General features: G+C 47.1%; 1 protein-coding gene and 1 long non-coding RNA gene across 2 annotated transcripts in view; one reads left to right on the top strand and one right to left on the bottom strand.

Moving 5' to 3' along the window:
* The window catches only part of C5H6orf89 (chromosome 5 C6orf89 homolog), a 34,278-nt gene extending 32,316 nt beyond the window's left edge, over positions 1-1,962 (bottom strand). The window contains 1 exon segment of the mRNA XM_034660645.1: positions 1,754-1,962. The gene's annotated coding sequence lies outside the window, so the exon portion shown is untranslated.
* A 209-nt stretch (positions 1,963-2,171) lies between these two features.
* LOC117802323 lies at positions 2,172-7,923 on the top strand. Its single transcript, XR_004625467.1, has 3 exons — positions 2,172-2,707; positions 2,972-3,043; positions 7,579-7,923. It is a non-coding gene; the product is annotated as an uncharacterized LOC117802323 (long non-coding RNA).
* The last annotated feature ends 2,740 nt before the right edge of the window (positions 7,924-10,663 follow it).

Genomic DNA, 10,663 nt, shown 5'->3' with positions numbered 1-10,663 from the left:
ATACCTTTATTTATTCTATTCTCTACCTTTATTTTTAAAATATTTTATTAATTAATTAATTAAATTTTTAAAGATTTTATTTATTCAACAGAGAGCACAAGCAGGGGGAGCGGGAGAGGGAGAAGCAGGCTCCCCGCTAAGCAGGGAGCCTGATGTGGGGCTTGATCCCAGAACCCTGGGATCATGACCAGAGCTGAAGGCAGACGCTTAACTGACTGAGCCATCCAGGTGCACCCTATTTATTTTTAGAGAGAGAGAGTGCGAGCTTGTGTGTGGGTGGAAGGAGGGGAAGAGAGAGAATCTCAAGCAGACACCTGCTGAGTGTGGAATCCCACGTAGGGATCAATCTCACAACCCTGAGATCATGACCTGAGCCAAAATCAAGAGTTGAACGCTTAACAGGCTGAGGCACCAGGTGCCCCTTTCTCTACCTTTAAAAACCTTTCCTTTTCTGTAGCCTTTAGGAGCTCTCTTCTACTTGCTAGATGGGATGCTGCCTTATTAAAATGAATTGATTAATAAAGCAAATTATATCTTTAAAATTAACTCATTTGAATGTTATTTAACACTTGAAAGCAAAGAAAAATGGAGAAAGTAACAGAAGAAACGAAGAACAGACATCGAAATTCACCTCAGGCACATGGAACCTGATCAATGTCTACTAAGCAAACTTATAGAAAGGACCTAAAGTGATCACTCTTTTCTCAAACTAATTTACCTAATGCTTTATTCACTTTACCTTTTATTCTTCTTATTCTTAAAAATGCATCAACCTAAGAAGGATTTAGATGAGATTAGGAACCTCCCAGTTAGACAATCATGTTGTTGTAGGGTAGCTGTAGAGAAACAGGGATTCAAATTGGGTCTTGAAAGTTGTTTTGGTCCAAAGCAGAAAAGGCCTAACAGGGCACAGGGTCACTCTTTGGTATACAAGTTGGACTATGTGAACTTCAGTCAAAACTTCAATGTAGCAAAGTTGCATCTGGGTTGTTCTTTAGAAAGAAATTGTGATAAATTCAAATACACACTTTCATTAAGGGAGAAATGCCCATAGAGGATTCCACTATGGGAACAACCAAATGAGCAATCTGAAAAAGTCAGAATAGTAAGTATCTGGGAGTAGTTTCTATTATAAAGTGATGACTGAATAAATGTACTCGCGAAAACCAAGGCTATGCAGGCTCTTAAACAGGAAAAGGTGTACCAGCAGGGTTCATGGTCCTAAGAAACTATGGAACACGAGGTGGGCGATTTTTGTACTAAAAGGTGACTACAAACTGCTCATCGGGTCAAAAACCAAGTCATACAACTTTCTGAAATCCTAGATGCTACGATCATCACATACAAGTCCACACTTAAAAAAAAAAAAAAAAAGATGTTTCGGGGGGCGGGGAATCTACTCCCAATTTACAAAAAAAATAGAATCCGTCGAAAGAGCAGTGAAATCTAGTCTTCGACAGCGCCAATCGTGTTTTGGACACCGCTGTGACGCTTGCCAAACAGGTTCAAGCAGAGTCGACTTCGCTTTGCACGGCCCCACGGAACCAAGGAAAGAAAAGAGGTCTTAAGGGAGTCGACCCTGGAGCGGGGGCAGGGAGGGGAAGTTGCCAGGGGTGCAGTCTGCGAAACACCAGCGGCTCAGAAACGGGGTTTGCGCAGGGGCAAGGGGCTGCGCGAGGATGTCACAGACAGGCACAGCGGTGAGACTGTCACAGCGCCTCCCCCCTCCCGGCCTCGGGCCCCAGTCACTCACATGCGGGGCCCGCGCCCTCTCGGGCTCCTCCCGCCTCGGGGACAGCAGCCGCCGGGCGAGGAGGGTAAGCCGACAACTTCCTGCTTCCGGGACGGAACCCGGAAGCAACTCCCACGCCACAGGCGAGGCCGCGAGCCCTAAGGTAGCCCCTTCTTCAAGCCCCGAGCTTCCGTCAGAAACAGAGGCCGCGACGTTGCCGGGCGCGAACTCCCGCGAGATCTGGAGAGCACGGGTTCTTGCTCCCCCTGGCGTCGGGTTCTTCCGGCTCCGTCTGTTTCAGTCCATGCCAGGGTGCGCTTAAGCGGGGCTTCGCAGCTGCGCTGATCCATTCAGCAAGCTTTTATTGAGCCCCCTACTACGTGCCGGGCAGCGTGTTAGACATTAAGGGGTGGGAGCGGGAGGGACAGGCAATGGAGGGCAGGCCCTTAAAGCCTCTGGGAGCTCTTCGTCTAAAAGAAAGACAAGCAAACACTGTGGTTTCCAACTTTCCCGGGCTAGCGGACGGACCAAGGGCAGCTGGTACAGAGCAAACGTCAGTGTTTGCACTGCGGTTTCACTCTCCCACCCCCCACCGCCGGGGGGGAACGCGGCCTTGATAGTTCCGGTAGGAACCTCGTAGGGGCAAAACTTCTCCCTCCGCACCTGCAGGAGAAGTCTCCAAACCTTCCGACGCAACCTCCATTAAAGACCGCCTCCTCCCTGGCTCTAGACCCCACTTACAAAGAAGGAAAAAACTCCCTACAGCCTTGGGATAGTTGTCAATACCCCTCCCCTCCATCTTGACAGTGTACTGTTCTTTAATAAAATGCTTTGTGCTTGCTACATTCCGTCTTTATTCGAGAGAGGATCCTCACAGACATTTTTTGAGGGGAATCCAAGAACCGACACTTTCATTGACACAATGCAAGCTTCCATCAGTAACATCTTTTGGTGCCATGACTCCAATCACACAAGGTAAGATAGTCCTCACCCCGCTGGGGCTAGAGGACCCACGTCTGATTTACTTTCTCGGATGTCCACTTTCACTCACTTTTCAATTTGACTACTACTGTCTGCATTTCTTCCTTTCCTAAACCTCTTCTGCCATCACTCACAAAGTGTGTGCCCCTCAAAACCCGAGGACCTGCTGTCCGATCTTCTGGTTCTGTTCATCCTCATACTCAACCTCCTAGATGATCCATCTAACCAGGAGTTCTACCTTTTCTGTTGTCTCATCAGATATCCTCACGTGCCCCCCCCCTTCCCTTTCTGGAAAGATGGTCTCAATCACCTTCTGAAACTTAATCCAAGGTGGGTGCATGCTAATCATGGTCTCCTGTGGGAGCTGATTTCCAGTAGGGGAAGCGGAAATCTTCGTGCCTATCTCAACTCCTGAAGTTAATACTTTTGAGAGGAGCCTGGGATGAAATCTGGAAATGGAACTACATAGGTGTTGTGGGCCAAGGCATACATCTTGGCACTGGGGGATTCATTAGGGACCATAAAATATACCAATGCCCTCCCTCATGGGCACCTCAATTGCGAGGAGGCAGGTAAAGAAAGGATAGGCTGTAGTAATATAAATTAAGGCCGTGGGCCTCTCCTGGAGGGACACCCCCAGGGTTGTTCTTCAGAGCAGGGAGAAGGCCATCTTCATTCTGGATATACAACATTCCAATGGGGACACTTGAAATATTGTGTCTACTCCTTCTCCTTCTCTTTGCTATCCCCTTACAGATGGGAAACTGGTTGTCAGATCACCCCAGGATGCATCCTCCCTAACTAGAATGTTTGGCCCCCAAACTTTAAAGAGGAAATGGTTCATCTTTTCTGCATACAGCATGGCCCCAATATAACAGGGCCCCACAATAGGACATTGGATTATAACACCATCTTACTGGGGCACCTGGGTGGCTCAGTCAGTAAGCATCTGCCTTCAGCTCAGGTCATGATTCCAGGGTCCTGGGATTGAGTCCCGCATTGGGCTCCCTGCTCAGTAGGGGAGTCTGCTTCTCTCTCTCCCTCTGCCCCTCTCCCCTGCTCATGGTCTCTCTCTCTCTCTTGCTCTCTTAAAACAAACAAACAAACAAACAAGCAAACTTTATGACACCATCTTACAGCTAGATCTCTTTTGTAGAGACTAGGGACAGAGGTCTCAGATCTCTTAGGTCCAAGCCTTCATGTTCCTCAAACAAACCCCAGGCTTTTCAAAACCTGCAAAATTGAGCTGTCCACTTTAGCTGTCCTCACAGATCTAAGCTCTAAGCCTCCCCCACCACCAGAGGAGGCTTCTCCAAGGCCCACTGCCCCACCAAACCCCACCATCGCCCAAAACAATGATTCAGTATCCCCATATCCAGGACCACAAACACCCTCAAGTCCTAACAAACCCCTTCCAATTCTGTGTCCCCTCCAGGAAATGGCTGGTCCAACCAGAACCACCATGCGGGTCCAAATGCCATTCTTTTTTTTTTTTTTTAAGATTTTATTTATTTATTTGACAGAGAGAGACAGCCAGCAAGAGAGGGAACACAAGCAGGGGGAGTGGGAGAGGAAGAAGCAGGCTCCCAGCTGAGGAGCCTGATGTGGGACTCAATCCCAGAACGCCAGGATCACGCCCTGAGCCAAAGGCAAACGCTTAACGACTGCGCCACCCAGGCGCCCCCAAACTCCATTCTCTATGAGTGATCTCCACCAAGTCCAAAAGGACTTGAGAGATATCTCTGAGGACCCTGACACATATCAGTTATTTTGGCACTAACTTTTGATTTGTCCTCAAGGACATAGTGGTCATTCCCAATCAGACTCTCTCCAAGGCAGACTGAGATGGAACTGGGGAGTCTGCCATCCAATTTGGGGATAAACTTCATAGTTCCAGTGTGAGGTATCTGGCAGATAACATGGCAGTCCCAATCACAGATCCTCATTGGAACTATGAGACTCTACAAGGACAATGGTCCCGAGACCATCTTACAATCTGCCTAACAAATGGAATGAAAAAATACCAGTTGAAGCCAATTAATTATAACAAGCTGGCTCTCATAAACCAGGGGGAAAAACCCTGCAGACTTTAGGGAAAGGCCAAGAGAGACTTTTAACTACACACACCAACCTTGATCCCAGATCAGAGGCAGGTCTTACAGTTTTTAATGGCCAACTCATCACTCAGACCACCCCAAATATTAGGAGGAAACTCCATAAGTTATCCCTAGGGCCAGATACCCCAAGCTCTGAACTCCCTAAGGTGGTCAATTTGTGTTCTACGGCCAGGACCAGGAGTGGAAAAAAAGGGAAAAAGGGAAAATACAAGGATCAGAGACAGGCTCAACTCCTGGTGGCCTTGTCAAACCAGTCATCACCTCATCATCTCCCTCAAAAGGGAGACACCAAAAGGAGCCTGCTACCATTGCAAAAAGGAGGAACACTGGAGAGATGAATGTCCTTAAGTCTATAATATGGCCTGTGCTCAATGTCCTCATATTGGACATTGGAGGAGAGACTGCCCCTCTAATCAGACAACCAGAGGTTCAGAATCCCTTCTTGCTGTCACCACCATGGTCTGAGCAGCTGTAGGGCACCAATAGGCTCCCCCACTCACTGTTTCCATCATTGCAATGGGGCCCAGGGTGACCCTTGACGTGGCAAGTAGGACAATTAATTTTCTTTTGGACACAGGAGCCACCTACTGTCTTAACCTCTTTTACGGTAAGCTTTCCTTCAACTCCTCTCTGGTTATGGGAGTGAATGGCTACTGACGAAGCTAAAATTCATCTGTTCTTGAGACAGTACTCTATTCAGTTAGTACCTTTGAGAGGCTCTATGGGAAAAACAGATCCTACCAAAGCCCTACCACTCAAACCCAACCTCCCCAGTCCAACCAGGAGATGACATCCCAATTAAAACCTGGAGAGATGGATCTCCTGGATCCCAACTAACTCCTTTATAGAAGAGACCCTATACTGTTCTTTTATTCAGCCCTACCCTACAGTCATCAAGGTCCCCAAAATTGCCAGTTGGATCTATCTCTCCTGAGCCAAACCTGCTGTGACCTCTAATCAAGAGGACAACCCTGATACTTTTGAGTATGCTCTTCAAAAAGGGGCCATCTCAGGTAAATCCTAAAGTCCTCTATTCTGTTATGTCCAATACCTTAGTGTGGTCAAAGTTCCTCCAGGGGGACTTCTAAGACTACACCCTTAAAGAAATCCATCAGTACCTCTTTGACCACAACTCACTTCTTCTGCCTGGTAATTCTCACACTGCCCTGGACCACACAAGTACGCAACTCTAACCCCTTAGCACCATCACTTCCACGGCTCAATGCTATCTCAACAACACCAATTCCTCTTGCTAGATATGTGTGGGACCCACTTAGCCACTGTAACTCCTGTGTCTGATTCATTGTGGCAACCAACAAGGACCTTGCAGTAAGTGCAAGAAACTTCCAAAGATAGGTCATGGAACGTAGCACAAAAATCCTAAATGCTCTGGGGCCCCTCCCAACACCTGTTATTTTGGAACTCTTATATACTCAACTTAAACTCTTTAATATGACCTTCCCAATCTGTGTTAGTGCTAGCCCATCATCTGGGACTCCAGTGGGTTCTATTCCCTTATCTCAATGCCTTTATCATTTCAACCTAACTTCGCTGGGTGAGTCATTCTTTTGGGAAAGTGTTTCTGATCACTGCTTCAACATCGTTAAAATACCCCACTTTTAACCTTCCCCCTAAATTCACCATCAACCCCCCTATTGGGTCCACCATGTCTCAATAGTCAGGACCATCCATCAGCCCAAATAACCTCCCTTCCTCTTCAACACATCTTACCAACAGCCCTATCTCCCATTCAAAAAACTCCCAGAACGTATTCTGGAATCCTCACTGAAACCTCCTCTTTTCTGAACAGCCCAATACAACTGCACAACATTCAGTCATGACCCCCTTGCCTGCCTTCATATTGACTTCGGTGCCCTTTAGGGCCACTGTTGGCCCTGGGGGAACTCCCTCCAAGGAAGTCCTTTTATTTTATTTTTTTTTCCCTAAAGATTTATTTATTTGGGGGGAGGGGAGCAGAGGGAGAGAGAATCCCAAGCAGACTCAGCTGAGCGTGGAGCCCAACAGGGGCTCAATCTCACAACCCGAGCCAAAACCAAGAGTCCGACGCTCAACCAACTGCACCTCTCAGGCGCCCTCTTTTCTATCCTAACCAAGGCTCACCTGCATCCTCAGAAGGGACTCTATTTGTGGAACTCAAGCATACCTAGTCCTTCCAAATGGATGGAAGGGCACTTGTTCTTTGGCCTGGTTAGCTCCAGATGTATCCCTCATAGGAGGTACTCAAAGAGTTTCCCACTCTATTGTAACTGAAACATCCACATTCAAGCAGGAGGTCCTTACACTCCTCTCACTAGGGGCCCTCCCGGGAGCAACCTCAGGATCAGCCACAGGGATCACTAGGACTGTCCTTTCTTCTCAACTCTCTTGAGAATTAGGCAAATCCATTCAAGAAAGTATGCAAGTCCTAGCAACCTTAGACCAGCAACTCAACTCACTCTCAGGGGTAGTCCTCCAAAATCAAAGGGCGTTAAATATACTCGCTTCTGCCCAAGGGGGTACCTGCCATTAGTTTAAGAATAATGTTTTTATGTCAATTAGTCAGGGTTTATTCAAGAAGTATCAAAAGACTTCACATCTCCTATCAGGCACAACCACCACCTCCTATCCTGGGGGGTCTTATGGATATTTCCCTTCTTTACGGGACCTCTTATTGTGTGATCCTTCTTTTGTTTTTTTGGACAATGTCTTCTTCACCTTATAACGAAGTTCCATCTTCTCTCATGTTAGACAGGTTCAACTTAAGCTCTTACTGCAACAAGGATATCAGCCCCTATCAAGTGAATATCAAAACTACCATAGCCCCTGGACCGAACGAGTCAAGCCTTCTGAGACCTGGACACAAGCCCCACTCCACCTTAACCTCATACCACCTCCTAATGCCCTAGACAGATAGCAAAGATTGGGACTCTGACGAAAACACTGCCCCTGTTCAGCAGGAAGGACTACGGAAGCTTGACTTCCGCCCTCAACCTTAAAGACTTCAGAGTCCCAAGTCCTTAAAGGGGGAATGATACAGAAGGCTGTTACATACTAGCTGGAGGCAAGTGCGGCCATAAATGGGTTACATTTAGAGACCTGAGGACAAACATCCTGGTTTTGTGGTTCCCAGCTTTCCAGGACTACAAGACCAAGAACAGCAGGTGCAAAGCTTGTGCTCTCCTCTTCAACTTCTGCCCCAAGGTAATCCCAGACTTCATTATATTACATTTGCATCGAGGTTTGCCCCCCTGGTGAGGGAAGACGGCCATGACAGTTACAGCAGGAACCTTGTATGGCAAAAATTCTCCCTCCCCACCGGTAGGAGTCTCCCGAATTATCGGAGGCAGCCTCCATTAAAGACTACCTTGTCCAGGACTCATGACCCCAGTTACTTAAAAGGAAAAACTCTGGTAGCGTCGGGGCAGTCGCCAACCCCAGACGTAACCACGCCATCTTGAGTGTACTGTCTTTTAATAAACCGCTTTGTGCTTGCTATCGTCCTTCTCACTGTCTTTATTCCAGTGCAGATCCTCATGTAAATATTTTGTGGGGAATGCAAGAACCGAGACTTCCATTGACACAAGGCAAGCTTCCACCGGTAACAATTAGAAAAAGATATTTTGAAGGGAGGGTGGGGAATCTACTCTCAATATACAAAAAAAATAGAAATCCGTCAAAAGGGCAGTGAAATCTGGTCTTCGCCGGCACCAGTCGTGTTTTGGACACCGCTGTGACGCCTGCCAAACAGGTTCAAGCAGGGTGGACCTCCCTTTGCTCGACCCCACGGAGCCAAGGAAAGAAAAGAGGTCTTAAGGGAGTCGACCCTGGAGGGGGTAAGAAGAGTAAGTTGCCGGGGGTGCAGTCAGTCTGCTTAACACCAGCGGCTCAGAAAAGGGATTTCCGCAAGAGCAAGGGGCTGCGCGAGGATGTCACAGACGGGCACTGGGCTCACGCCCAGTCACTCACATGCGGGGCCCGCGCCCTCTCGGGCTCCGCCCGCCTCGGGGACAGCGGCGGCCGGGCGAGGAGGGTAAGCCGACAACTTCCTGCTTCCGGGCGTGCAACCCGGAAGCAACTCCCTCGCCACAGGCGAAGCCGCGCGTCCTAAGGTAGCCCCTTCTTCACGCCCCGTGCTTCCGTCAGAAACAGAGGCCGCGACGTTGCCGCGCGCGCGAACTCCCGCGAGATCTGGAGAGCACGGGTTCTTGCTCCCCCTGGCGTCGGGTTCTTCCTGCTCGGTCTGTTTCAGTCCACGGCAGGGTCTGTCCCTCTGGCGGCGCTGATCCATTCAACAGGCTTTTATTGAGCCCCCACTGCGTGCCGGGCAGCGTATTAGGCATTAAGGGGTAGGAGTAGGAGGGATGGGCAATGGAGGGCAGGCCCTTAAAGGCTCTGGGAGCTCTTCGGCTAAAAGAAAGACTAGCAAACAGTCACTCAAATGATCACACAGCCCACTCATGAATGTTTATTGAAGCTTACTCTGCCAGACATTACCAAGCCCTTTATATTCGTGAAACCAATTCAACAACCCTATCATATAAATAGTTCCTGTACGGGCGAAGGGCAGGCCACCCCAAGATGGGGCACTTTGGCATGATGATTATTTTGAACCAAAAGCAATCAAAATCCAGGAGTTTAAGGAAATCTCCCTACCTCCCCCTCAACTGCCTGTCTGTACCAGAAAGAGAGGTGTTAATACATATTCTCCTTTACCTAAGAAACTTACAGGACAACTTTTGTTTTTCAAACATCTCTTCTCACCTTCCTGCTAGTAGAAGGGGACCTTTCTCTTCTTTGTATCTCCAGGCTCTTGCCCCTCTCCTTAGCTTAGGTTGTCTCATATAAGCCTTATGTTGGCTGTCTTTGGAATTGTTTGTGTGTGTGTGTCTGTGTATTCCCTGCATATATGAAACTAAATTTGATTTTTTTCTTGTTAATCTGTTGCTGGTCAGTTTGATTCTTTGTCCAGCTGGAAGAGCCTTGAAGTGTAGAGCAAATTCTTCCTCCCTGATACCCCACAACATTTATCCTCATACCAACCAAGCTGAGGTTTATGGAAAGGTTAACTTGCTCAAGATTACATAAAGAGTGGTGCAGTCACGATTTGAACCCAGGCTCCTTATTTTGCTTTGTCTTTAGTGCCAAGATCCTAAATATTTTCTATTAGAGATCTGCCATCAAAATGCTACTGGGTTCAGACTAATAAATCTAACTACAAAGACAGTGTGATACTGACGCAGGGATAGGCAAACTAATTGAGCAGAATAGAGAGACCAAAATGAGAACCACACATATATAGACACTTGCTTTATGACAGAGAGGTACAACAGAGGAGTGAGGAAAGGATAATGCTTCCAATAAATAATTCTGATAAATAGATAGATAGATGTTTTTTGGTTAGTTGTATATCCATATAGGAAAAAATGAAACTTGACTCCAATCTAACACCATACACCAAAATAAATTCTATGTTCATTACAGCTCTGCATGAGAAAAACAAAACAATAAAACTTTAGAGCAGCTCTGTCCAATACCATTGCCATGCAAGTGACTATTGAATACTTAAATGTGGCTAGTCAGAACTGAGATGCTCTGTAAGAGATAAGATACGGTAGACCACATTAAAATTAGAAACCACCTCTGACCATTAAAAGACACAATTAAGAGAACCAAAAAGACAACTTATAGAATGAAAGAAACCAACAAAGAGCTTATATCCAGGATACATAAAGAACTCTACCAATAAGAAAAAGATGTCTGGACAGCCAAATAGAAGAATGAGCAGAAGATTTGAACACACAAAGATAATACCACAAAAGAGGATACCTAAATG

Source organism: Ailuropoda melanoleuca, chromosome 5, assembly GCF_002007445.2.
Source record: "Ailuropoda melanoleuca isolate Jingjing chromosome 5, ASM200744v2, whole genome shotgun sequence".
In the NCBI taxonomy this organism is placed as follows: Eukaryota; Metazoa; Chordata; class Mammalia; order Carnivora; family Ursidae; genus Ailuropoda; species Ailuropoda melanoleuca.
Note: the sequence above shows the minus strand (reverse complement) of the source record. Positions and strands in the feature narration are given on the sequence as shown.